This window comes from Heteronotia binoei, chromosome 14 (genome assembly GCF_032191835.1).
Source record: "Heteronotia binoei isolate CCM8104 ecotype False Entrance Well chromosome 14, APGP_CSIRO_Hbin_v1, whole genome shotgun sequence".
Lineage (NCBI taxonomy): Eukaryota > Metazoa > Chordata > Lepidosauria > Squamata > Gekkonidae > Heteronotia > Heteronotia binoei.
In genome coordinates, this window is record NC_083236.1 from 52,126,509 (window position 1) to 52,153,942 (window position 27,434).

At 45.7% G+C, this 27,434-nt stretch overlaps 2 long non-coding RNA genes across 2 annotated transcripts; both read right to left on the minus strand.

Moving 5' to 3' along the window:
• Positions 1–474: 474 nt before the first annotated feature.
• LOC132582456 (uncharacterized) lies at positions 475–22,343 on the minus strand. The gene is made up of 4 exons (XR_009556190.1): positions 22,120–22,343; positions 20,524–20,612; positions 1,342–1,537; positions 475–534 (listed from the first exon to the last, which is right to left on the minus strand). It is a non-coding gene; the product is annotated as an uncharacterized LOC132582456 (long non-coding RNA).
• A 2,927-nt stretch (positions 22,344–25,270) lies between these two features.
• Positions 25,271–25,828, minus strand: LOC132582458 (uncharacterized). Its single transcript, XR_009556191.1, has 2 exons — positions 25,664–25,828; positions 25,271–25,574 (listed from the first exon to the last, which is right to left on the minus strand). It is a non-coding gene; the product is annotated as an uncharacterized LOC132582458 (long non-coding RNA).
• Positions 25,829–27,434: the final 1,606 nt, after the last annotated feature.

A 27,434-nucleotide genomic window follows, 5' to 3' on the forward strand; every position in this document is an offset into this window, starting at 1 on the left:
GTATTGGATCAACGAATCATAGTTGGTTCAGGGTTATCAGAAAACTTGTGGTGGGGGGGAGGGAAATGTCTGCCGGGCACTCCATTATACCAATTCCCATTGGTAAAATAGAGAATTGATCTGTGGATATCTGGGACTCTGTGAGGGCTGTTTTTTGAGGTAGAGGCACCACATTTTCAGCATCTTATCTGGTGCCTCTCCTCAAAAGAACCACCAAGTTTCAAAAAGATTGGACCAGGGGGTGACCCTGTCCTTCATAATTTCCAAATGGAGGGAAGGCATTTAAAAGGCACGTGATCCCTTTAAACGTGATGGCCAGAACTCCCTTTGGAGTACAATCATGCTTGCCACACCCTTGCTTCTGGCTCCACCCCCAAAGCTTCCTGACTCCACTCCCAAAGTCCCCAGATATTTCTTGAGTTGGACCTGGAAACCCTACTTCGTTGGGTTAAAAGCATTAAATATTGACAGATATACAAAAATATTCATAAATTTATTATGAAGTAAATTTTTTTAAAAAAACAGCTATTGGCCCTGGTTTATTTATTTATTTATTTATATTTATTTATTTATTACTTTACATTTATATCCCGCCCTCTCCGCAAGCGGACTCAGGGCGGCTTACAGTATCATAAAAACAATCAATTCCATAAAACATATAAAACCATAAAACATTTATCAAGTTAAAAACTAGTACGCTATCTCAATCCAGTCTGGCGGTATTGGGTTCTGACTATGACCGCCAGCTTCTGTAGGATGTCCGGTGGCAGCCCATTTTCAGTCAACCAGAAAAGCCTGCCTAAACAGTTCGGTCTTACAGGCCCTGCGGAACGCCGACAAATCCCGCAGGGCCCTTATAGCTTCTGGGAGGGTGTTCCAGAGTTCTGGTGCTGCCACCGAGAAGGCCCTAGATCTTGTTGCGGATAGCCTGGCTTCTTTTGGGCCAGGGGCAGACAGCAGATTTTTTGTCCCTGATCGCAGTGCTCTCTGGGGGATATATGGGGAAAGGCGGTCCCGCAGATAGGCAGGTCCCTGACCATAAAGGGCTTTAAAGGTTAATACCAACACCTTGAAGCGAACTCGGAACACAACAGGCAACCAGTGCAGCTCTCTCAGCACTGGCCGAATGTGCCCCCGTCGTGGTAGCCCCATTAACAGCCGTGCCGCAGCGTTCTGCACTAGTTGTAGTCTCCGGGTTAGCGTCAGGGGTAGCCCCATGTAGAGAGCATTACAGTGATCTATTCTTGAGGTGACCGTAGCAGTTAAGTTAAATTATGAAGGACAGGGTCACCCCCTGTTCCAATCTTTTTGAAACTTGGTAGTTCTTTTGAGGAGAGGCACCAGATAAGATGCCTCAGTTAAGAATCAAATTGTACAGTGATATCCAAAAATGACCATTATTGACCCCGACTGTACACATTTCAGCCCATTGGCCTTCCTTAGGGGTCAAACAAAGGATATTCCAGAACGGCTCCTGAGATCACAATGCAACAATTGTTTCTTATAAATTGACCGAGATGATTTTTTTTTTCTGGAGCTGCAAGAAGAAAAACAGAACACATTATTAATTATTAGAAATGATACAATGGAAAACACACACCAAGCAAGATATATATTTAAGTCACTTACTATTACTATTAGCCATTATGGAATAAGTTATCGGGGGACACCCAGAAGGGGAGGCTTTTGAATGTGTGTCCAATTGGAAGGTTTTTCTGGAGCATCCAGTTAACCACTGTGATGCTGCATGAGATACAGCACCGGTCTCGCTTTCGTCATTCTTAAATAAGCAACTACAAGGCAAAGCAATTAAATCTTGTTTTGCAAGGACACAAAACTTAACAGTGCCCCCTTTCGACAAATAAAAGGGGATGCACTCTTCCATCCTTTGTTGTACCAAACAAAAAGAAAGTTAATTACAAAGAACAGCCCCGCTTGGAAAGCAAATGGGGGCCCTGTTTACAGCAGTTAGGATATGCACGAAAACTTTCCGAGAGATAAATCAGCCTGCCTTGGGGAATATGCTACTGTACTTCCATTGTGTGGATTTTAATGTGCTGAAACAGAATCGCGGCAGAAACATGGCTGCAGAGCATCGACACAATTGTAAACACTTGGTGCATTTGCATTTTTTAGCAATCGCTCGGGAGATATTTTTCCTGGCTGAGCACGCAGCCACTTGGCAACTCTCAGTGGTGAGTCTCTTCTGTTCCCAAGGGCAAGACAACAATTTAAAAAAAAAAATCTGAGCTGGCACATCAGAAATCCTTGCAACGGCATTGCCTACAGTGCAGTCCCTGGAATGCTGTAAGGGGCTGGCAGATGCAAGTTCAAGCAGTACCTTAGAGACCACCAAGATCTGAAGGATGAAAGCTTCTGAGAGAAGCTCCCTTCATCAAATACGAGTCGAGCCCTGAGCTGGATAGCCCAGGCAAGCCCAATCTTATCAGATCTCAGAAGCTAAGCAGGGCCGACCCTTGGCAAGTACTTTGATGGGAGACCTCCTTGGAATACCACAGCTGGAGGCAGAGGCAGGCTTTATTCAACCCTGACTATCCTCCAGGCCCCCAGCAGGAGTCAGGCACCAGAGGTCGACATGACTTCCAGGTACAGAAACACACACACAAATGCACACACATATAAAAATGCAAACAAAACAAACAAACCCCAAAGTGTCTTTATAACTGGAACCGGAATAGTTTGAAATAGAAAGATTAATTTCGGCAGGGGTCGTTTTGTAGAAAAATAGGTGGTGGAGCGGGGGTGGTGGGGGGTGGGCTCCCTCTGGGAATCCTACCCCCCCAGGGAAAGTGCATGCGCAATACATAGCCTCTCCTCTCCCGGTGTAGTGAACGCCGCGTGGTCACTGTCTGGCTATGCCTGGCAGATGGTCACTGCAATGGCCTCTCCTGCATTACTGCATCCGTAGCAACACCTTCTCGCTGGTCCCCCCCGTTTTCACAGAGTTTGCTACGTCATGGTGCGACCGAATTGTCCGGCGGTATAACCGGATGGGCAGGCTGGGCCCACCAACTTCGTCAGCCTAAGAGAAGGAAAACTCTAACATCAAACCCGGGCAGATAGAGCTCGTTAATGTAACACCTACCACCTGGAGGACTCACTGTCGGCGTCCCGGCTTACTGGGCCATGGCAGATGACCCCCAGGTGAAAGGGTGGAGCCAGTACCGCGCACACTGCGCTTCACCTAAAAAATTCCTCTGCGCAGGCCTGAAGGGCATATCCACACACACAACCCACAACGCATCAAGTCCTGCAGCGATAGGCAAGGGGCGAAACGGCAGGTGGAAGGTGCCACTGGAAGCCGCAGTCCCGATCCTGCATGTAGGCGGTTCAGGATATTGGTCGCCTGATGCTAACCCGGAGACGAAAGCATCTTTCGGCAGCACCCTGAACGACCAAGCAGCCTTATCTAGGGACAGCACTGCTTGCTCCACACGGAGAGGGGCCTAGAAAAGGTGGCCTAAACAAAGCTCGTCTCCCCCACCCCAGTTGGCTAGCCGCGGTCAACGGGCATCCTTACTTGCGGTCGAAAAATAACAACAAAGAAAAGGCATGCACCTGCCTCACAAAGTGTGCAAAGACTAAAGCTTGCGTGTTGGAACATCAGAACCATGCTTGACACAGTAGGCAGCGGTCGCCCTGAACGACGCTCTGCTCTAGTTGCCCACGAACTTCTCAGGTTGAATATCGACATAGCAGCTCTCAGTGAGGTCCGTTTCCCTGAGGAAGGTAGTCTTCAAGAACACGGTGCTGGCTATACCCTCTACTGGTCGGGTAAGTCAAAGGCTGAGAGCCGCCTTTCTGGCGTTGGCTTCATGGTCAGGAACTCCATTGCCTCCAAACTCGAAAACCTGCCAACAGGTCACTCAGATCGCATCATGTCCATGCGCCTCCCACTTCAAAACAAGCAGCATGCAACACTCTTCAGTGTGTATGCCCCAACCCTTCAAGCAGATCCTGCAGAAAAGAACAAGTTCTATGCTGATCTACGCAACCTCGTACGGAAGACCCCTACAGAGGACAAGGTGATCATCCTTGGCGACTTCAATGCCAGAGTAGGTAAAGACTCGGAAGCCTGGAAAGGAGTACTTGGCAAACACGGCATTGGCAACTGCAATGACAACGGGCGCCTCCTGCTAGAATTCTGCATGGAGCACCAGCTCACCATCACCAACACTATCTTCCAGCAGAAGAACAGTCTGAAGACAACCTGGATGCACCCACGGTCCAAGCATTGGCACCTTATCGACTACATTCTGGTGTGCCAGAGAGACCTTCGAGATGTCTTACACACCCGAGTAATGCCCAGCGCAGAATGTCATACGGATCATCGTCTTGTACGCTGCAATCTCCGTCTTCACTTTAAACCCACACCCAGGAGAGGAGGTATCCCTCGGAGGAAGTTTCAGGTTGGCAGCCTCCAGTCAGCCGAAGTTAAAGCTGCCTTCCAGGCAAAACTCCAGTCAAGAATTGAGGACCTCAGTTGCCCCACAGACCCTTCTCCAGAAGCACTCTGGGAACACCTAAAAACTACCGTCCTGCAGATCTCTGAAGAAGTCCTCGGGTTCTCCACAAGGAAGAACAAGGACTGGTTTGATGAGAACAATCAAGAGATCCAAGAATTACTGGCAAAAAAGAGATCTGCCTACCAAGCACATCTTGCTCAGCCCTCCTGTCCTGGGAAAAAAGCAACCTTTCGCGCTGCATGTAGCAACCTCCAGCGCAAGCTTCGAGACATTCAGAACGAGTGGTGGACCAAGCTTGCAGAGAGAACCCAGCTGTGTGCAGACACTGGTGATTTAAGAGGGTTCTACGAAGCCCTGAAGGCAGTATATGGTCCATCATATCAGGCTCAGAGTCCCTTGCATAGTGCAGACGGCCAAGTGCTCCTCACAGACAAGGCATCCATACTGAACCGGTGGTCGGAGTATTTTCAGGTTCTCTTCAGTGCCAACCGCGTAGTTCAAGATTCAGCAATCCACCTCACCCCACTTCAACCGGTGAAAACAGAGTTGGATGAGATCCCCACCCTAGAAGAGACTGTTAAAGCCATCAAGCAACTGAAAAGTGGCAAGGCAGCAGGAGTTGATGGAATTCCACCAGAGATCTGGAAGCATGGGGGCACAGTACTACATAGCTCACTTCACAAAGTACTTGTCACCTGCTGGGAACAAGGCAAATTACCACAGGACTTTCGCGATGCAATCATCATCACCCTATACAAGAACAAAGGGGAAAAGTCAGACTGCTCCAACTACCGGGGGATAACCCTGCTCTCCATCGCAGGCAAAATCCTTGCCAGAATACTCCTGAACAGACTGGTGCCCACCATTGCAGAAGAACTCCTCCCAGAGAGCCAGTGCGGCTTCAGAGCTAACAGGAGCACCACCGACATGGTATTTGTTCTCAGGCAGCTCCAAGAGAAATGCAGGGAACAGAACAAGGGTCTGTATGTGACTTTTGTCGACCTTACCAAAGCTTTCGATACCGTTAGCAGGAAAGGCCTGTGGCAAATCTTGGAACGTTTAGGATGTCCCCCAAGGTTCCTCAGCATGATCATCCAGCTACACGAAGACCAGCGAGGCCAAGTCAGACACTGCAACGACCTCTCGGAGCCCTTCCCAATAGGCACAGGTGTAAAGCAAGGCTGCGTTCTCGCGCCAACTCTCTTTACGATCTTCTTTAGCATGATGCTTCAAAGAGCCGCAGTAGATCTAGATGAGGACGATGGTGTCTACATCCGCTATCGCACCGATGGCAGCCTGTTCAACCTGAGGCGACTAAAGGCACACTCCAAGACAATGGAAAAACTCATCCGAGAGCTACTGTTTGCTGATGATGCTGCACTCGTCTCCCACTCGGTATCAGCTCTGCAGCATATGACGTCCTGCTTTGCAGAGGCTGCCAAGCTATTCGGCCTAGAAGTTAGTCTGAAGAAGACAGAAGTTCTCCACCAGCCTGCACCCCAGGAAGATTATCACCCTCCCTGCATCACTGTGGGTGAATCAGTTCTGAAGACAGTCCAGCAGTTCAGCTACCTGGGGTGCATCATCTCCTCAGATGCCAAGATCGACAAGGAGATTGACAACAGGCTGGCAAAGGCAAACCGTGCATTTGGCCGACTGCACAAAAGAGTGTGGAGCAACAAGCATCTGAAAAAAGGCACAAAGATCAATGTTTACAAAGCGGTTGTGATGACAACCCTCATCTATGGCTCCGAATCGTGGGTTTTATACCGTCATCACCTGCGACTCCTTGAGCGCTTTCATCAGCGCTGCCTTCGCACCATCCTCAACATCCACTGGAGTGACTTTGTGACCAACACTGAAGTCCTCAAGCGGGCAGAGGTTACCAGCATCGAGGCACTGCTTTTGAAGACGCAGCTGCGCTGGGCAGGGCATATTTCTAGGATGGAAAACCACCGCCTTCCCAAGATTGCCCTGTATGGCGAACTCTCCACCGGCCATCGAAATAGAGGGGCACCAAAGAAGAGGTACAAGGACTCCTTGAAGAAATCCCTTAGCACCTGTCACATCAACCATCACCAGTGGTCTGACCTAGCCTCAGATCGCAAAGCATGGAGGCACACCATCCACCAGGCTGCCTCTTCCTTTGAGAACACACGCATAGCTGGTCTTGAGGACAAAAGGAGATTGAGGAAGAATCGCACTGCTACAGGACCAACCCTAAATCAGACTTTTCCCTGCAGCCGCTGTGGCCGGACCTGCCTGTCCCACATTGGTCTTGTCAGCCACCAGCGAGCCTGCAGCAAACGTGGACTATTGCACCCTTCTTAAATCTTCGTTCGCGAAGCCAAGCCGAGAGAGAGAGAGAGAGAGAGAGAGAGGTGGTGGAGCTCATCCAGGGATTGTTATGCAGCTGCACCTACTATTCAATGGACACAGTGGGGAGGAGGAGGGGGAACCCTCAGAAAGGTTCAGGAGCTGTGCTCCTGTGAGCTCCTGCTGAATCCAAGGCCTGGGTAAAATAGACATTTTTATTACAGCAATCCTGCCCATTAAGGATAACTGTAAGTTCTTCCAGACAGAGGTGGAATTCTAGCAGGAGCTCCTTTGCATATTAGGCCACACACCCCTGATGTAGGCAATCCTCCAAGAGCTTACAAAAAAGAGCCTTGTAAGTTCTCAGAGAATTGGCTACATCAGGGGTGTGTTGCCTAATATGCAAAGGAGCTCCTGCTAGAATTCCACCCCTGCTTCCAGATATTAAGGCTTTTTTCAATCTCTTTTAGAGTTTTCATATAATTGTCTTAAAATAAGGTGCTACATCTATTAGTAAACTGTACACCCAGATGGGTCACTTTTTTTTTCCAACTTGAAAACCAGATTTCTCTGACAGTTCTAAACTTTGCAATTTTGTCATATTTTTTACTATAATCCTGGTTTTCTGATAATTGATTTTCATACCACTACTTCTCCAAAATTCTCCGTCTCTTCCTTCAGATTTTCTATAGAGTTCAATGGTTCTTCTAAAATAAATACTAGGTCATCTGCAAATGCTTGTAATTTATATTCTTGCCCTTTTATTTTTAGACCCACTATTTTATTATTCTCTCAAATAGCTGAATTGAGAATTGAGAGAGTCTACCTATATAACAAAACGTATTGAAAAGAGGGGGGGGGATACAAAAAAATACTCAAATATGAGTCGGAAGCAGGGGTGGAATTCTAGCAGGAGCTCCTTTGCGTATTAAGCCACACACCCCTGATGTAGCCAATCCTCCAAGAGCTTACAAAAAAGAGCCTTGTAAGCTCTTGGAGGATTGGCTACATCAGGGGTGTGTGGCCTAATATGCAAAGGAGCTCCTGCTAGAATTTCACCCTTAGTTGGAAGGGATCTGTTTGGGGGAGTTCTAACTCTCAAAAGATTATATCCCGGAAATCTTGTTGGTCTTGAAGTCTCCTCCAATTTATGGAATCTCTCTCAGTCCAGAGCCAGTTTGGTGTAGTGGTTAAGTGGTTTCATTCCCTGCTCCTTCACATGCAGCTGCTGGAGTGACCTTAGGAGACTTGATGGTACAAAAGACAAACTGCTTCCCTCACATTCTGTGCCTCCTAGCGCTTGCTCAGTCCTCATCTGGCTTCTTTTTAAGTTACAATCATTGCAATAATTTTCTCTAGAGTCCAGGGATACAGAAACCCCAGCTTACCTGTAGTTGATTGCTGAGGTCTTAGCATTTCTGTTGCTCTTCTACACTTAGCTCATTACATTTCAACACACCTTTGCATTTAGCTTATTTTAATATTAATAAGAAATTGCTGGTAGTAAAAGAGTTCATGTAGGGCAAAAATCAATAAATCAATTAAATGTTTTAAAAAAAATAATAATAAATGCAGCTGCTTGTGTTTGTGCACCTGGATTGATAAAGGCAACAGCATCCAATGCATCTGGGCAGGGCTTTTTTTTTTTTGCAGGAACTCCTTTACATATTAGGCTCCACCCCCACCCCCAGTGTAGCCAATCCTCCAAGAGCTTACAGGGCTCTTCTTGCAGGGCCTACTGTAAGTTCTTGGAGGATTGGCTACATCAGGGTTGTGTGGCCCAATTTGCAATGGAGTTCCTGCTACAAAATGAGCCTTGCATCCGAGTATTACTGGATTTTCATCAAGATATGAACTGTTTGCACAGTGGGAAGGGGACATGAAGATTAAGCTGAAAGTGGAGAGGGGACTCTACATTTTCCTCCACTTCAAAATCTCCTCCCATTTTACAACCCCACATTCAAGGATAGCAGCTGATGGTTTATTTAATTCATGTATACCCCACCTTTTCCCCAACAGGGACCCAAAGCAGCTTACATCATTCCCCTCTGCTCCATTTTATTCTCACAACAGGTAAATTAATCTGAGAGTGTGTGACCGGTCCAAGGTCACCCAGCAAGCTTCCATGCCGGAGTGGGAATTTGAACCTGAGTCTCTCTGATCTTAGACATGATAGCCCCTTCAAGAAAACACTACCTCTCATTCCATCCCAGCACTACATGATCTGCTAGGTCACATCTGTGAGGCGGAATCTGCCATTTTAGTCTTCGTAATTTTAGATTTTAGATCTTTTACTGTTTTTAGATTTTAGGCCTTTTACTGTTTTTACTGTGGACTGTTTTATGATGTAACCTGCCCTGAGCCTGTTCTACGGGAAGGGTGGGCAAAAAATCAAATAAATAAATAGTTTTGTTTGCTCACAGTTAGTTTGCCATGTTATCCTGACTTATCAGGAAGAAGGAGGAGGAGATTGAATTTATACCCCGCCCTTCACTCTGAGTCTCAGTGCATCTTACAATCTCCTTCCCTTCCTCTCCCCACAACAGGCAGGTGGGGCTGAGAGAGTTCTGAGAGAACTGGGACTGGCCCAAAATCACCCTGCAGGCTTCAGGTGGAGGAGGAGTGAGGATTGGGATTCGATCCCAGTTATCCCGATTAGATTTCACCACTTTTAACCACTAATGACTCTGGCTCCCAGTCCATCCAGAAGCATCATCTACACATGCATTCAATATCTTCAACATACAGACAGATATTATTTGCTAAGTAGCATCGTCACATTTATTGCATGACCCCTGATTGGCTGAGATGTTTGGAAAGTTTAACAGATTTAAATCAGGAAGCAAACTGATGCTGAAGCAGTAGAAGATGAGGGATAGAAATCCAATGATCAGTTATCTGGATTTGCACATTAATGGTTCTACAAAATCATTATTTGCATTCCAGAACTCAAAGTGATGAACATCCCAGACAAACCTAGTCAGAGTCAACAGTGAACTCAGATAGGGTTCCCAAGTTCCTCTGCTGCTGCAGTGGAGGACTCCTCGCGCATGCCAGGTGCATGCAGTGCAATGACATCATCCAGAAGTTACATCATCACCATCATGACAGCACATCATGTCGAAGATGCTCTAGGATTCACAGTAAAAACTCTTTTGTACCATAGAGTTTTATCATGAATATTAGAGTGTCCCTGGTGCAACATGACCTGTGAGATGATGTGACTTCTGGGTAATGTCATCGCATAGGGCCCTTTGGGGGTGGGGAAGTGAAAAGGGTATCTCTAGGAATCAACAGAAACTCTATGGTAAGAACTCTTTGTAAATTGATGAGGTGTTGTTTTCTTTTCTCATGTGATACTCCCTCCCCCCACAACCCTCCCAAGGGGATTTATTTTGATGGTAGACAAAAATTGGGCAGGTACAGGATCTTGATGGCTGAGAATAAAGAGGAAAGCCTGTTCAAAGAGGTGATGAGGAGACAGAATTTCATCAGGGCTTTTTTTTTGTAGCAGGAGCTCTTTTGCATATTAGGCCACACACCCCTGATGTAGCCAATCCTCCAAGAGCTTACAATAGGCCCTGTACTAAGAGCCCTGTACGCTCTTGAAGGATTGGCTACATCAGAGGTGTGTGGCCTAATATGCAAAGAAGTTCCTGCTGCAAAAAAAAGCTCTGAATTTCACCATTTGAACCAAATATCTGCAGATCTCCCAATTTTTTTCTTTCCCCCGCTAACCTAAGTCCTTATGTAGCCATGTGAGCCAATACCTGTGCAGTCTCTCAGTTATCAGAAGCCTAGGAGATGCATTCCTAACCACAGTAAATTAGACTGGTTAAACCAAAGGGGGTATATGATGCATTGCAGCCACGGAGAAAGGAAGCTGTTTAAATTCTCATAGCATGACATCTCAAATAACTGAATTGGGTTTGATGAAATTGGAATTACAAGCCGAAAGCTTGGATTTCTTTATGGCAGCGATGCTTACTCCAATGAAGCCATCCAGTACCTGAGTTATTACCGAACCAGATCAAGAGAGCGAACAAAAGCAGGTGAGATTTATCAGGTAGAATATCATGTATTATTTACCCCGAGTGACATTTTAATAGCCCTGGAAAATACAAAAAAGCTAATGGAGGATTTTCATAAAAAACTCAGCACATATTTTGCCACATGCTGTTTCGAATACATAAAACTATGCTTTTGTCAATAGCAATGAGAGAGCGCAGAAAACATTCTAGGCTTGTGCACATATTCCCAGATCTTTTATTTTTTGTTATATGTGTGCGTGTGTGTAGAAAAGATGCACATACATAATTAAAGGTTTCTAAACATTCACTTCCAAAGCACTGTCCAAAAAACTCATTCTTACTTAATTTTGAAATTAAATACATACTCGGCTTATTGGTATTCATTTTAATTAGTGTTATACCACCACCACCCCGCCTTTCATACACAACGAAATTCAAATTGCAAAATCAGAGATTCTCAGCTGCAAAATTAGAGATTCGTGCTCAGGGATAGTTTCAGAGGGTTTGTCTGCAGTACAACAGCCAGATTCGAATTCAGTTGCACCTTGGAGACCAGAGACCAACAAGATTTTGGGGGTAGCAGTTTTCAAAATTCCGGATTTGCTACAAAGTGCTGGTTATTACCTTTAAAGCCCTATATGGCCGAGGACCTGCCTACCTTAGGGACCGTCTCTCCCCATATGAACCCCAGAGAGCACTGAGGTCAGCTGGGAAAAACCTGCTGACTATTCCTGGGCCGAAAGAGGTGAAGCTACAAAGCACCCGCGATCGGGCTTTCTCTACTATGGCTCCACACCTATGGAACCAACTTCCAGAGGAAATGCGGGCCTTGCGGGATCTTGAACAGTTCAGCAGGGCCTGCAAGACTATCCTCTTTCAATTGGCCTTCACCGACCAAGAGGGTAACTGCTAAGGAATTCACCTTTGTAAATAGCACCAGCATATTTTTATCAATTTTAGAATTTTAATAGATTTTAATTAAACTGTAAATGTAGTTTTTGTGTAATCATGTTGTACAACTAATGTATGGAATTATGTTGTGAGCCACCCTGAGCCTGCTTCGGCAGGGAGGGCGGGATATAAATAAAAATTGTTGTTGTTGTTGTTGTTGTTGTTGTTGTCAAAAGCCAAAGCTCCCTATCAGATTAACTCGTGAAAGCTCATACTGCCAAAATACTTTTGGTCTCCAAGATGCTGCTGGATTTGATTCATGTGCCCGGGGCTGGTTCATACACACATATCATTCTCATTTGCTCGGAGAATTTACTTATTTTGAGGGTTTCTGTGCCACCACTTCAGAGTCCTGCTTAAGGTGGCTTACAATTAAGCTATTATCAATATAAAAACAGCAAGCCATTAAACATTTTATTGCTACTTACAAGGGTATTTTTGGACAAGAACACACAGGAACACAGTTCTGGCTGGCTTGGTCAGGGTTGCAGCTCAAAACAAGGTCTCAGACAGAGGGAAGGCACTAGGCAGCCATGCATTCCCAGACCACACGCTCTGTCCTCTCTGCCACCTCCAGCCTCCAACACGCTTGCAAAGAGAGAGATGCAGAGCTGCCCATGAGCTCCCCCTCCTGGGAGAAGTTGAGCCTGCTGCTGCCCACTCCACCACACGTGGCTCTCTCTCCCCGGCCATGTTGTGGGGGGGGGGGGGGCTAAACAAGGTCTCTCATTGGGCTATGTGAAAACACACATCCATGAATTGCAGCTGATGGCATTGTACTGTTCTGTGTCAATATGCAGAAAGTAACCTACTGAATGGGTGACATCACTTCCGGTGATGTCAGGGTGTGTGATCTAATATGCAAATGAGTTCCTGCTGGGATTTTTTTTTTACAACCCCGTACCCACTAATTCTCATCAGAGGACTATTTAAACACTCGGCATCTTGTCATTTGAGTTTGAAGCATGGTGGCTCAATAGAAGACCACCAGCTCGAAATGAAGACTTCAGGTCACTAAACTGGGCATGGAACTCATTGCAAAGAACAACAAAACCTAAAATGGACTCACTGAGCATGCTCTGATCAAGAGGGACAGAATGTTAAGCATCAGTCAAATAAGGAGGAAGAGGAACAGGAAGCCAAAAGGGAGGGAAATTAGCTTGCTCAGTCCCCTAAGATCTGCAGCATAATGGAGCTTGGGCAGAAGTTTTCAAAACTGTTTATCTCCTCCCCACCCATTTTCCCACAATTCCTCAGAGACCCCACACACACATCTTGTCAACAACTCTTTGTTCTGGAAACAAGATGGCACCGCCATGTGCAGAGGCAGGATACCTCTGAATCCTAGATTTTAGGGGGCAAGCACACTGGAAAGCCAACTCTTTGTTCTCTGCTTGCGTGCCTAGAGCAGAGGTGTCAAATGTCCGGCCCACCTAGGGCTTCAATCAGGCCCATGGCTCTTTTCTCCCCCCTCCTCCCCCTCCTGCCCTCACCCTTTGAAGCTTTGAAGCTGCCAAAGTTCTCAGCTCCTTCTGCCTTCTTTGCAGGTTGCAGCAGATAGCTCCTCTGCGCTTTCAAAGCTGCAAAGAAAATGTGGAATGGATTTTCCATCAAGGTTTCTGTGCCCAGAAAGATAGTCTGTCTAGACCCAGAGCCCTTAATGGAAAATCCACTCCACATTTCCCCTGCAACTTTTTCTGGGTTGCAATGTGTTTCAATGGAGTGGAGCTCAGTTTCATTTTCCCGTGTTCCTAAGGCCAGCTAAAGTTGTTGCTTCCTGGTCTTTGCAAATAAAGGACTGATGCTTTGAGCCAGCTTGTCTCTGCTGAATGGACCCGGGTGAAGTGATGTCACCCATTGAGTACTCTAACCTGGGAACGCACAGCCAAAGGGGGATATTACGCTGGAGAGCCATTGCCAACCCAGGGGCAGGGGAGAAGTTTGCAATGCCCAGCCATTTCATGTTTTCCTAGGCTCAGAGCATTTTATAGTTTTAGTTTCTGCTGTGTTCATTATGCTTTTTCTTGGTGTTTTATTTTTAAAATTGCATTGCCAGATCCAACTATTCCTCCACCTTTCCATTTTAAACAAAATATCACAAGAGTTTTAAGCATGTATTTGTTTTTTAAGTTAAAAAAAATCATTAATTGTGTTTGTGTCCTTTATAAAGGTTATCTCTCCACTACCTGGCATTACATTTTATGACATGCATCAACCCAGCCCCACAAAGTCCAGCCCTCATAACAAATTAGTTCGACACTCCTGGCTTAGAGGTATTTGACCAGCCACTGCTAGAAAGGATGCTGCCCTCCATCACAGCCAGACTGGCCCTTTAACTTATGAAGAATGGCCCTCCAGGGAAGCGATCCCAGAGGAACAATGTGGCCAAGAGCAATCCAGAGACTTCCACACTGCCGCCCGCATTCTGGTGTAGCTCAGTGTAATAAATCTGAAACACCACATTTGCTTCTAATTGAATTGTGGAGGGTGGGCTTTTCTTCCCCATTTAAATGAGGATGATGGAAACAAACAACACAGGTGAACGCCTCCTCCTCATCACCGTAAGCCACGTTTATCGAGACGGTGCTTCAGCGACTGCTAAGCTTCCTTCCACGGGGAAAGAGACGAATGCATTTCCAACTACTTCTGCGGTTTGCTTAGTGCTTTGTCAGTAAAATTACAGTAATATCTCATGCCATCTGTCCCATTCCCTTCCCCACAGCAGGAGTCAACTTTGGCTATAAAGTTGCAAAGCTGAATTTAAATCTTAAATAGTTAGCATGCAAGGATGCCAGCGGTGGGAGTGGGGGGTGGAGAGAAGAATGTTCTGTTAAAAGGAAGGGAAAACAGAAGCGCAGTGCATAAAGATGAGGAATAAGAGACATTTTCCATATATATATATATATATATATATATATATATATATATATATATATATAAAAGAACAAGTAACTTAGTGGTACTTGCATCTGTCCATGAAAATACAAGCCAGTAGGAGGCAGTGCCAGATTAAACCCTCTGGAGGTCCCTAGGCAATTGAAATCGGGCGGGGAGGGCTTGCAAATTATCTCAGAGTCTGAGCACCCACCCCACAGCCCATGCCCCCTGCTGCAGCCACCGTCTCAAAAGCCCCTTTGACAAAGCTGCAGGGGAGAGGCAGAGAGAGGCAAACTTGGCAACAACGCCAGCAGCAGCTGCACCAGGCAAGTTGGGCAAAGAGCAGCTCAGTTGCTGGCTGCACCTGCAGGGGGGAAACTGTGGGGAAAAGCTGGCCCAGGGCCCCTAAAGGCATAGGGGCCCAAAGGGCAGTGCCTACTTGCCCTAATTGTTAATCCGGCTCCGGTAGGATGTCAGTTCTACATAGGCGCCTCCAAGCAAGGCAAAACAAAGGCACTTCCCCTATTAACCAGGCAGAGTCTCTGTTTTGCAATCCCTTGTAAATCACTGCCTCAGTTCTTTCCCTTTTGGAGACATGCCTTGTGAACATTTTTTTTAAGTGTTCATTGACATGACAGAGTCAAATTAAGCCTTATACTGGAGGCCCAGCAAGAGATACTAATTTATTTATATTTATTAAAACATTTCTACCCCATCTTTTTTCATGGTTCAGGGTGCCTTGCAATAATGGCTTCTTTAGAATTCCAGTTAAAACTAAAAAAAAACAGCAAGCCTTAAATCTCTTCCCCTCCCCTTAAAAGAGGTCTGCAATTCAGACCCCTCCCCCTCATACACACACACACACAAAATTACTGGCAAATGTTTAAAGGATTGGAACACTTTCCCTATGAAGAAAGGTTAAAATGCTTGATGCTCTTTAGCTTGGAGAAAGGTCCACCGGGGGGTGACATGATAGGGGTTTACAAGATTATGCACAAGATAGAGAAGGTAGAGAAAGAAGTACTTTTCTCCCTTTCTCACAATACAAGAACTCGTGGGCACTCAATGAAATTGCTGAGCAATCAGGTTAGAACGGATAAAAGGAAGTACTTCTTCACCCAAAGGGTGATTAACACGTGGAATTCACTGCCACAGGAAGTGGTGGCGGCTACAAGCACAGCCAGCTTCAAGAAGGGATTGGATAAACATATGGAGCAGAGGTCCATTAGTGGCTATTAGCCACAGCATATCGTTGGAACTCTTTGTCTGGGGCAGTGATGCTCTGTATTCTTGGTGCTTGGGAGGAACAACAGTGTGAGGACTTCTAGGCTGATTACAGACCGGCACTTTGGGCTGACTCAGAGACGCCTCTGAAGTCGGCCCAAAAAAACCCTCCACACTTGAACATCTGCCGGGTGTCCCCAGCCCGCACTCACCCAGTCCTTCTGGCCGTTCCACCCAGCTCAAAAAGCTACCACTGTGAAAGTGGTAGCAAAGTTTTGAGCCGGTCGTCAGTCATCTCCCCGCCATCTGGAAGGGGAAGGGCGCAAGTGAGGCGGCTTGGCGGTGTGGAGCTGCCAAGCCGCCCCAAGCTGTTTCCAGCTTTTTTAAAGGACCTGATGAGAGCATTAGCGCTTCTCCCCCCCCCCTCCGAGGGGGAACAAAGAGCAATCTGGCTTCCGGGTTGCCTTCCCATGTGGGGGCGCCCGGCAGTCACATGGACCGGAGACCTACTTCAGCCCTACTGTCCTGGCCCCACTAATGGACCTCATGATGATGCCTGTGTTTTTTGGCCACTGTGTGACACAGAGTTTCGGACTGGATGGGCCATTGGCCTGATCCAACATGGCTTCTCTTATGTTCAAATCAGGAGGCCTTCAGCACCTCCTGAAGGTCTCCAAGATGGTGCCCACCTCACCTCTTCAAGGAGCCCATGTCCCAAATTGGGAGTCATGAAGGAAAAGGTCAAGGCTCTCCTTACTGCCCAGACCTGGATGGGCCAGGTTAGCCCGGTCTCATCAGATTATGGAAGCTAAGCAGAGATGGTGCTGTTAGAAGAACAGGCTGGCGATGTTTCTCGTTCAGTCCACCAGGACTACAAACACCATAGAGCAAGCTAGATAGCTAGGACAATATCAGTCTCCTTTCTGTCTGCTCTGCTTTCACTCAACCTCTCTAATTGCTAGTGTGCAATCTCAGAGAATTTCCTTCCTCTTTGTTCATCTCCTCTTCCTGCTTCTTCTGTGCATGCATCAGGAGGAACAACATGGTGTCTCTCCTTCTGCTCTGAACTAAGCAGATAGCCTACTACAATCCAAAGCCATCCAGTTAGTTAGAACAGTTTAGTCACACTTTCTCTCCGCTACACTAATACGTTTTGTTTTCTTTGAATAAATGCACCAATATTGGTTCCTTAACTTAAAGTAAGGCTCTCTGTACAATTTGTGAGATAGTGTGGTAACCATTAGACTAGGCCATGCTGCTGGGTTGAAGCTCAGAAGGAGCACTCTGCTCTGACCAGTCCAGCCATCCTAAACCAGATCCAACAGGTGCTGGTTAGTACTTGGTTAGTACTTGGATGGGAGACCACCAAGGAATTCCAGGGTCAGTATACAGAAGCAGGCAATGGCAAACCACCTCTGTTAGTCTCTTGCCTTGAAAACATGGGGTCACCATAAATCGGCTACGATTTGACCACACTTTGGACTCACTAGTCGATGCCAGATGGGGAAACTTAAGTTGTGGGAGAGTCAAAAGATGGCTGCATTGTGGGGGTTGGCCTAATATGCAAAGGAGTTCCTCCTACAAAAAAAAGCCCTGCAAGGAGGTGCTAATGAGAATGCTTACCATTTGAATAAAAGAGTAGATTTATTTTATTTTCCATGGCAGGCTCCTTAAGCTATTCCTGTTGACCCACAAGAGTCGTGTCTCCATTAAGGCAAAAGCAGGCTTGATAATCAGATATGATTTTAATGGCCCAACAAATAAAATTATGTTCTGTCAAATAATTGCTACTAGGCCAATAAACATCGGAGCCCATTTAACAAAGATCCTTTTTCTACAGGACCCAATGAAAAATCCACCAGGTTCCACCCATTCACATGCAAAATTCCTCCATATTCCAATGATTCATGCTAGCTGGCTCAACCCTGAGCTACAAGGTTCCACCCTGGGCCCCAAAAGCTACCACAGCTTCCCCTCCCCAGCCTTCCTTGCGAAGGTGGGGTGATGTTTTTCCTGTTCTTCTACCTGAGCCTCTCTGCTTGCTATCTTCATCTGAAACTCTCTGTTCCAGATGCCCTACCTTCAGAGGTTAGGAAAAGGGTCTTCTCAGCAGAGGCACCCTAGGGTTGCCAGGTCTGTGTTGGAAAATACCTGGAGACTTTGGGGTGGATCTGGGGGAGGGTGGGTTTTGAGCGGAGGGGCCCCAGCAGGGGTGGAAATCTAGCAGGAGCTCCTTTGCATATTAGGCCACACACCCCTGATGTGGCCAGTCTTCCAAGAGCTTCCAAAAAAGAGCCTTGTAAGCTCTTGGAGGATTGGCTACATCAAGGGTGTGTGGCCTAATATGCAAAGGAGCTCCTGCTAGAATTCCATCCCTGGACTTCAACATGGTATAATGCCATAGAGTCCACCCTTCAAAGCAGCCGTTTCCTCCAGGGGAGCTGATCTCTGCGAGCTGGAGATCAGTTGTAAAAGGGAGATCTCCAGGCCCCACCTGGCAACCCTAACCCAGACCATAAAGGCTCTCCTTAGAGATGTCCATTTGGTACCTCTCTTTTCTTAAAGTGGTTTTTAGAAAGGATATCGGAGGCAATGTGGGGTTAGATGCAAAAGTCCATTCAGCAGATAGAAGCCATCTTTCTGCGCAAGGAAGGGCTGGTTTTTTTTTGCACTCTGACAGACACTCTAAACCAGGGGTGGCCAACGGTAGCTCTCCAGATGTTTTTTTGCCTACAACTCCCATCAGCCCCGGCCATTGGCCATGCTGGCTGAGGCTGATGGGAGTTGTGGGCAAAAAACATCTGGAGAGCTACCGTTGGCCACCCTTGCTCTAATCCACGGCTGGCAGCCTAAGGCTGGCGATTGGTGAGAGACTTACCAAGGTGGGTGACATTGTGACATTGTCCTTGTCAGCAACACCATGACACTGAAGGCAGCACCATGACATCCAGCATGACCCGGAAATGACATCATCATTCTGGCAATGTGCGGTCACTTTCAGGTCACATTAGAAGCTACATTGTGATGTCACCACTACCCACGTTTCCCCCATGGCAAACAAAGCTGGAGGGGAACAAGAGGTCCTCATAAAAGCAGGAGACCTGGCCTCCCTAGGACTACCTCAAGGTCACCCAGCATGCTTCTATGGCAGTAAGGGAATTCAATAAAGCATCTCCTAGATCAGGGGTGTCAGAATCACTTGTTATGAGTGCCGGATCTGGGATTAATGAGACCCTGTCAGGCTGGGCCATGTGTGTCATGAAATGTAATGCCAGGTAGCGGACACAAACACACACAATTAAAGGGGTTTTTTTAAACTTAAAATAAAACATGCTTAAAACATTAGTACTCTTGCAATATTTTGTTTATTTAGCAGCTTCTGATAACTGACACCTCTTGTTCTGAATTATTGCATCAAAAACCAGAGGCAATGTCTGTGCTGTAGCAGTCTTGAGTATGCTGTTCAGGTGTTGTTCAGGTGTGTATCTGTAAGTTGCAAACCTACTTTTGATTTGCTCACGGGTCTGAGAGGACCCCCCTGGGGGCCTGATTTGGCCCCTGAGCCGCATGTTTGACACCCCTGTCCTAGATCTCTGTTCAAAACTCTAGCCACTACACAATGCTTCTTGAGTCCTTGTCTACACGCATAGCACAACAAGGCAGGAGGATCCTGAGGCGGAAAAACAGACCCTACCCTGTCCGACTTCAGATGAAGAGAATCCCATTTGAATGCTCCTTGTATAAAAACTGCCTCCAAATTAAAAATAGCTCTTCAGGGAGAAAAGAAGAGCTTGGCTGGAACCTATGTTAATTATCCACTTACAGGGAATTATTAATGTGAGGGCACTTTGAAAAACGTAATCTCTTGCCTGCAGTCTCAAGTGGTACAGTCCATTCTGCCACCTCATTATCACCTCATTCTCCAGCATGTTCAGATGAGGCCAGAGAGACTAAGACACAGCTCCAAATATCACCCTTTTTGTTTTACCTGCTCTGTCATGCAATGGGCTTCCTTCCCATTTATTCCCAACCCAGCCGCAATAACCGTACAAGATATAAATGCAAGACAATAAAGTATTCATATATATATACCATAGGTCCTCACACAAAATATATCTATATGAAGGCCGAAACTAATTTTATCGGAAGCCGAAACCAGCTACAGGAGAGGGCAGCTTTTAAAATGTATTGCCGTACTATAACTTTTATCGTAAATCACCTGGAAAGGTTGGAGTTTCTCTTTTTAAAAAAATAATAAAAAGAATGCTAATAAACTTAAATCATTTCCTGCATTGTGATAGCCCCTCAAAAAGCGCATGTCATTTTCAAACTGGAGTACATGGGGAAAGAGGACTGCAAAAAGTTATTGGTGTTGAATCACTCTCTGCAGAGAATTCCAGAGGCCCATTAAAAATTCAAAGCATTTACAAGCTGCGCATAATTATAATTAACTATAAGGCTGTTGCCGCTATTAATACCTGTTTCTTTTTGTATGAAGGTGCCTCAAATTCTCCACAGCAGCGGTTGAGATCTCTCCTCTCCGCTTTCCACTACATCTCGGATGCAAAGCTGAGGCACCTACCTTTTAATCCTCCTGCCCCAAAAGATGTATAAAATGATATAAAAACTTCACACACCGTGTATTTTCCTGCAAGAAGCTCAACTGTGCTGATATCGTCGTGTTTCAAACCCTGCCTCATATTCTGTTTTAATCTTGAAGATTTCACTGAAAGGAAATTGAGGACAGTCAATTAAAGTGACCAGCACAAAAACCTTAAAACACTACTTATCCGAGATATTAAAGGTAAAGGTAGGCCCTTGTGCAAGCACCAGTCGTTTTCGACTCTTTCACAACGTTTTCACGGCAGACTTTTTACGGGGTGGTTTGCCATTGCCTTCCCCAGTCATCTACACTTTCCCCCCAGCAAGCTGGGTACTCATTTTACCGACCTCGGAAGGATGGTAGGCTGAGTCAACCTGGAACAAGCTACCTAAACCAGATCCGCTGGGATCGAACTCAGGTCGTGAGCAGAGGGCTCCGACTGCAGTACTGCAGCTTTACCACTCTGAGCCATCAGGCTAGGGGCTCCATAAACCCCAAATGGTGAAAAAGCTCAGTCAACAAACTGTTATCTAGTTTAAACCAATATAATATTTAAAGTAAGGAAATATTGATTAATCAATCTTTTTTTTTATGCCTCCAGTTAGTTTAGAGAGGGAAGGGGAAATGGTTTTGCTTTTGTTTTTAATGCTACTTTAAATGTTGTTCCCTTTTAACAGGGCCCCTTTTTTGTAGAAAAAGCCCAGCGGGAACTCATTTGCATATTAGGCCACACCCCTGATGCCAAGCTAGCCGAAACTGCGTTCCTGTGCATTCCTTCTCCAAAAAAGCCCTGCCTTTTAAATATATTTTTTAAATTTTTATTTTATTTTATTTGTATCCCGCCCTCCCCGCCGAAGCAGGCTCAGGGCGGCTGATATAATATTTACCACTTTTTACTTTAATATATTAGATGTTTTAAATGGTATAATTCTAGGGTTGCTGACTCTAGGTTGGGAAATACCTCTAGATTTTGGGGATGGAACCTGAGGAGAGCAGGGTTTATGGAGGGGAGGGACTTAAATTGGATATAATGCCATTGGTCCCACTTTCCAAAGCAGCCATTTTCTTGAGGTGAATTTATCTCTGTCGCCTGGAGATCAGTTGTAATAGCGGGAGAGCTCCAGCCACCTCCTGGCGACTAGCAACCTATAATTCTGATTTATATTTTAACTGATCTATGTTAAAAGGTACTCCAAAAGTTTTCAGGAAAAGGAGCGGAGCAAAAATCTACCAAAGACTGAATAAAGAAAAGAATCAGAATAGTGGCGTGTTTCTTGCTAACAGCAACGAGGCAACCATTACACAAGTTATTATAAACTTGTCTAAAAGCTTACATCTTTTTCCTTATCACAGTAACAGAGCTGACCCATGCTGAACACAAATGCGGCAAAACCAGGCTTCCAATAGACACAGTATGAGCTTCTTTATGCTCGGGGGGGAGGGGGGAACATGACTACGTAAATTAAAAAGAAAGAAAATAAACTCGGGGAAAATGGTCTGCTGCAGTCAGAGGATGTTTTAGGAGACATGGAACTCTCAGGAGGGTTGAGAATAAATTAAAACGGTAGAAAGTAGGGGGGGGGGGGAGAGGAAAAGAAAAAGACGAAAATTGCCTTGTACAAGCCCCTACTGTAATTTGCTGGGAGAGATTTGGTTCAAGAGGAATTTTCACAATGATTCATTTCCGTCTCTCCTTGTGATTCCTCTTAGGTAGCCAGCTCAAACTCATCAAGTTCCCAAAAAGTTCCACAGTGCAGTGAGTTACTCCAAAGACATTCCACATCATTAGCGCAATCGTCTTTCCTTCCCACAGATAAACAAAGCGATACACACTGATTAAATATCTCTTTCCTTAAAGGAGCCAGAGCGAGCCGCTCTCAGCTGATTAAAATGTTCCCCAGCTGTTTGCCAAACTTCTGCGTTTGTCTCTTCAGTAAAGCGATCGGCTATAATTAGTTCTGTCCTCTAAATTCTATTCCCCCCCCTCCCTATTTACAAGGGATGTTTGATGACCCACCAGTTTGGCTTATGTCCCACTCACTTGTAGCAAATGACGGAGCTGAAATTCGATGGAATCATCTGCGCCCGAATGCCTCAAATGTGTCTTATTGTTTTCTGACAGCTGCAGCACAAATCCTGCTACCACATCTGGCACCACTGCTGTTTCAGCCAACCTAACTGTTCATTTTCCCCCCTTTCAAATGTGTACATTTTGTATTTTATGTTGAGACTTACTCCTTGCAGGTCTCTGTGCACCTGACTATGACTGTCCATTAGCTGCTGAGCTGTCCAGCAGCTCCAGATAATTTATTCATGTGCATTTTTGTGTTGGTTTTTTTTTTTGGGGGGGGTTGTTTGTTTTTGTATTTTTATGTGCATGTGTGTGTGTGCGCGCACACGCACACACCTGGAAATCATGGTGACCTCTGGTGACCAGTTTTCCCTCTAAGCTGGGTTAGTGTGAGCTAGCTCACAGTTTTTTAGCATCCAGCTCACTCGTCGTCTTAGCTCAGGAAAAATGGCCCCAAAACAAACCAATTGATGCAACAGCTCACAACTTTAATGCCAGTAGCTCACAAAGTAGAAGGAATTTTCACAATGATTCATTTCCGTCTCTCCTTGTGATTCCTCTTAGGTAGCCAGCTCAAACTCATCTTGCTCACAAGACTCCACAGCTTAGAGGGAGTATTGCTGGTGACTGACTCCTACTAGGAGTATGAATAATATAATAATATTCAGGGAGGTGACTGAAACTGAATAAAGCCTGCCCCCACCTCCCAACTGCTGGTATTTCAAGGAGGTCTCCCATCCAACTATTTGCCAGAGTCGGTCCTGCTTAGCTTCTGAGATCTGAAGAGATAGGGCTTGCCTGAGCTATCCAGGTCAGAGGTTCCATGTGCCTTTTTGTTCCCTTCCATCTCCTTCACCTCTATAATATTTCCCCCAACTACTAAACAGAATGAGTCTCAGAGTGCCTTCCTTGTCAGAGGCCGTGCCTCTCTTTGTCAGAGAGCCAGTTTGGTGTAATGGTTAAGTGTGGGGACTCTTATCTGGGAGAACCGGGTTTGATTCCTCACTCCTCCACTTGCAGCTACTGGAATGGCCTTAAGTCAGCCATAGCTCTCACAGAGCTGTCCTTGAAAGGGCAGCTTCTGGGAGAGCTCTCTCAGCCCCACCTACCTCACAGGATGTCTGTTGTGGGGGAAGAAAATAAAAGAGATTGTAAGCTGCTCTGAGACTGATTCAGAGAGAAGGGCGGGGTATAAATCTACGGTCGTCTTCTTGTCAGCTAAAAAGAAAGGCATGAGCTAAAGGTCTTCAACAGCTATTCCCTGAGATCCTATGGTGGACAATGCCAGTGACTGAATTTGGGTCTTCCTACATACAACACAAGGTCTCACCCACTGAGTTATAACTTGTAGCCCCTCCTTAGGAAGCTGACAGTTGACAGGAAGGCAGGTGAACTAGTAGTGCTCACAAAAGAGACAGGCAAAAAGATGACTGTTGGGAAAGTCTGAGAAACTGAGAGTCATGAAAAAGTTGCTGTTTAGCTCAGGTAACTCCTTGACTACTGCACTGGCATAACTGCGGCTGCTGTAAGCCTCTTGAGTCACAACCAATTCATGTAGGGTTGCCAGGTCTGCGTTGGAAAATACCTGGAGACTTTAGGGGTGGATCCCAGAGAGGGTGGGATTTGGGGACGGGAGAGGCCTCAGCCTAGTACAATGCCATAAAGTCCACCCTTCAAAGCAGCCATTTTCTCCAGGGGAACTGATCTCTGCCAGCTGGAGATCACTCATAAAAGTCTCCAGGTCCAGGTCCCACCTGGTGGTTGGCAACTCTATCATGGTGACCTCATCTACGGGTTGTTCCAAGCAAGAGATGAGCAGAGGTGGTTTCCCATTGCCTTCCTTCACATAGCAACTCTTGTCTTCCCTGGCGGCAGGGCTTTTTTTTGTATCAGGAACTCCTTTGCATATTAGGCCACACACCCCTGATGTAGCCAATCCTCCTGCGGCTTACAGGGCTCTTAGTACAGGGCCTACTGTAAACTCCAGGAAGATTGGCTACATCAGGGGGTGTGCAGCCTAATATGCAAAGGTGTTCCTGCTACAAAAGAAGCCCTGCCTGGCAGACTCCCATCCAGTACTAACCAAGGACAACCCTGCTTAGCTTCCAGATTCTGATAAGCTTGAGCTAAGCTGGGCTATTCAAGCTGCTCGTAGGCCTCCTTAGAGCACTGAGTATAACTTGTAGGGTTGCCAAGTCCAATTCAAGAAATATCTGGGGACTTTGGGGGTGGAGCCAGGAGCAAGGGTGTGACAAGCATAACTGAACTCTAAAGGTAGTTCTGGCCATCACATTTAAAGGGACCGCACACCTTTTTAAATGCCTTCCTTCCATAGGAAATCATGAAGGATAGGGGCACCTTCTTTGGGGACTTATAGAATGGACCCCCTTGCCCAATCTTTTTGAAACTTGGGGGGTAGTTTGGGGAGAGGCACTGGATGCTATGTGGCAAATATGGTGCCTCTACCTAAGAAAACAGCCCTCCCAGATACCCACGGATCAATTCTCCATTATTTCCTATGGGAATAAGTCTCCATAGGGAATAATAGAGTTCCCAGCAGACATTTCCCTTCCCTCCCCCCGCTTTCTGATGATCCTGAAGCAGGGGGATGGCCTCCAAACCAGAGGATCTCCTGCCCCCACCTAGGGATTTGCAACCCCAAAAGAGTAACATGAAACGAAGCACAGGTATACAGCCAAAGGCATCCACGTCAAGAGAAACCTCAATAATTTAAATGATTATATAATGAAAAAATATTTGTAGTCAAAACACATATACAAAAAGCATCAATAAAGTGCAAGTAGAGACCACTCCCATATACAATTCAAGTACTCATAGCCGATAGTCCATTCTTTCAATTTCAAAATCCGGGATGTGGTATAAAGAGCCGTAGAGTAGAACAGAGTCCAATGCTCCAAGTCCTCTTTTAGCCAGTGGAAAGGATGAAAGCAGCAAGGCAAAGGTGCACAACAGGGTTGTGCTAAATGCCCCGTTTCACATAAGGCTTCTACGAGCTGCGTGAATGAAATATTAAAAATCACTAGCAAATCTTGTCATTCCAAGGTTACACAAAAAAAAAATATTTTTTTTCAGAAATACATACCTTCAAATAACACTTAACAATTCATAATGGAGACCGACGCGCCAACCATTCTGCAGACAAGAAACAGCATACAATTACAGACCACAATGCACTTTTAAATGCCAGGTGTTGACAATCAGGGCAATTTCTTAAAGTCCTAGACAGAAAATCTACAGCGATATTCCAGATCCATTAATACAACTTATAAAAAGCACGACAGGTCCCAATCACTGTTCAGCACATTGGGCATCAATGAATTCAATTTAAAGATCCAACGCATTAAATATAAGGCAGGGAAGCTACTGATACTATGAGGCCAATGGGCTAAGAAACTACAGCCATCAGGGGGTAATTTTGGACCGTTGAGGAGGATGCGCTTCCCACACAAAATGGTTGTCCATGTCAAGGAGGGGATGAAGGTGCCCAGCAGTCTTCAGAGAAGGATTGGAGTCTCTGCTCTCTGAAGACCCTCTTAGGTAGGCTGCATTGGTCTTATTTGAAGATCTCGCCCTATTTTTATCTGCTGTGGATGTTTGCAAAAAAAAGTCATTTCTGCTTTATGTACCTAAATAAATGCTGCTGTCTTGGTGTTCTCATTCTCAAAGAAAATTGAAGTGTTTACCACTTTAAAAGGCAGGCAGCCTCAGAGTGTAATAAACCACTGTGCAAATACCACAGTACCGAAAAAAGGAGAGGAAACAGATGTCGAGGAACAGATTTTCGTTTAGTTGGTTTCCAACAGCTTATTTACTAGAGCTGAATGAAAAATTTGCAGCAAATAAACGTTTCCTCGGTTTAATATGCAATGTGAGGTTGGTGAGTTTTGTGTACGTGTGTGTGCCTTTGTTGTGCTTTTAGACTGCTCTTGGGGGGAAAAGAACGGGATTCTATAGTTCTGTTATAACTTCTGACCCTTGCAAAAATGTCACTTAAGACAAATGTGGAACTATTGTAGAACATGGTTCTACCAGTGTGTTTCTCCAGCTGCTGCTGACAAGCACACTTCTTTGGACCCACAAAAAGCTATGCCTGACTTTATTTATTTATTTGCTTTGATTTCTAGCCCACCCTTCCCTGCAACACAAGGCTCAGGGCAGGTGACAACAATGTGATAACACTCAACTCATTAAAATAAGCCTAATATTAATAATTGTTAAAAGCCAAATATAATATCATTTATAGCACCATTTCTAGAGATTCGTAGTTGGAATCTGGGTGGTAGCATAAAAAACTTCTCTGGTGCTCTGCATCTGGGGAAATCTCACTTCTGAGAAGGATATTTGGGCAAGGAAATTGGTTTTCAGGTAGGTAGCCATGTTGGGCTGCAGTAGAAGATCAAGATTCGAGTGCAGTAACACCTTAAAGACCAACAAGTTTTCCTGGATAAAATATGCAGAGGCTAATTTTTTGCCCCAAAGAATGTCTCCCATGCTCTAATCAAGTATTTGGTATTCATGGGGGGGGGGGGGGGGTTGTAGCAGGGCCTAGGGTTGCCAATGCCCAGTTGGGGGCAGGGGATCCCCCGGTTTGGAGGTCCTCCCCCTGCTTTGGGGTCATCAGAAAGCGTGGGGGAGGGGGAGGGAAATGTCTACTGGGCATTCCATTATTCCCTATGGAGACTGATTCTCGTAGGGTATAATGGAGAATTGATCCTTGAGTATCTGGGGCTCTGAGGGGGCTGTCTTTTTAGGTAGAGGCACCAAATTTTCAGCATAACATCTGATGTCTCTCCTCAAGAGACCGTCCAACTTTCAAAAGGATTAGACCAGGGGGTCCAATTCTATGAGCCCTA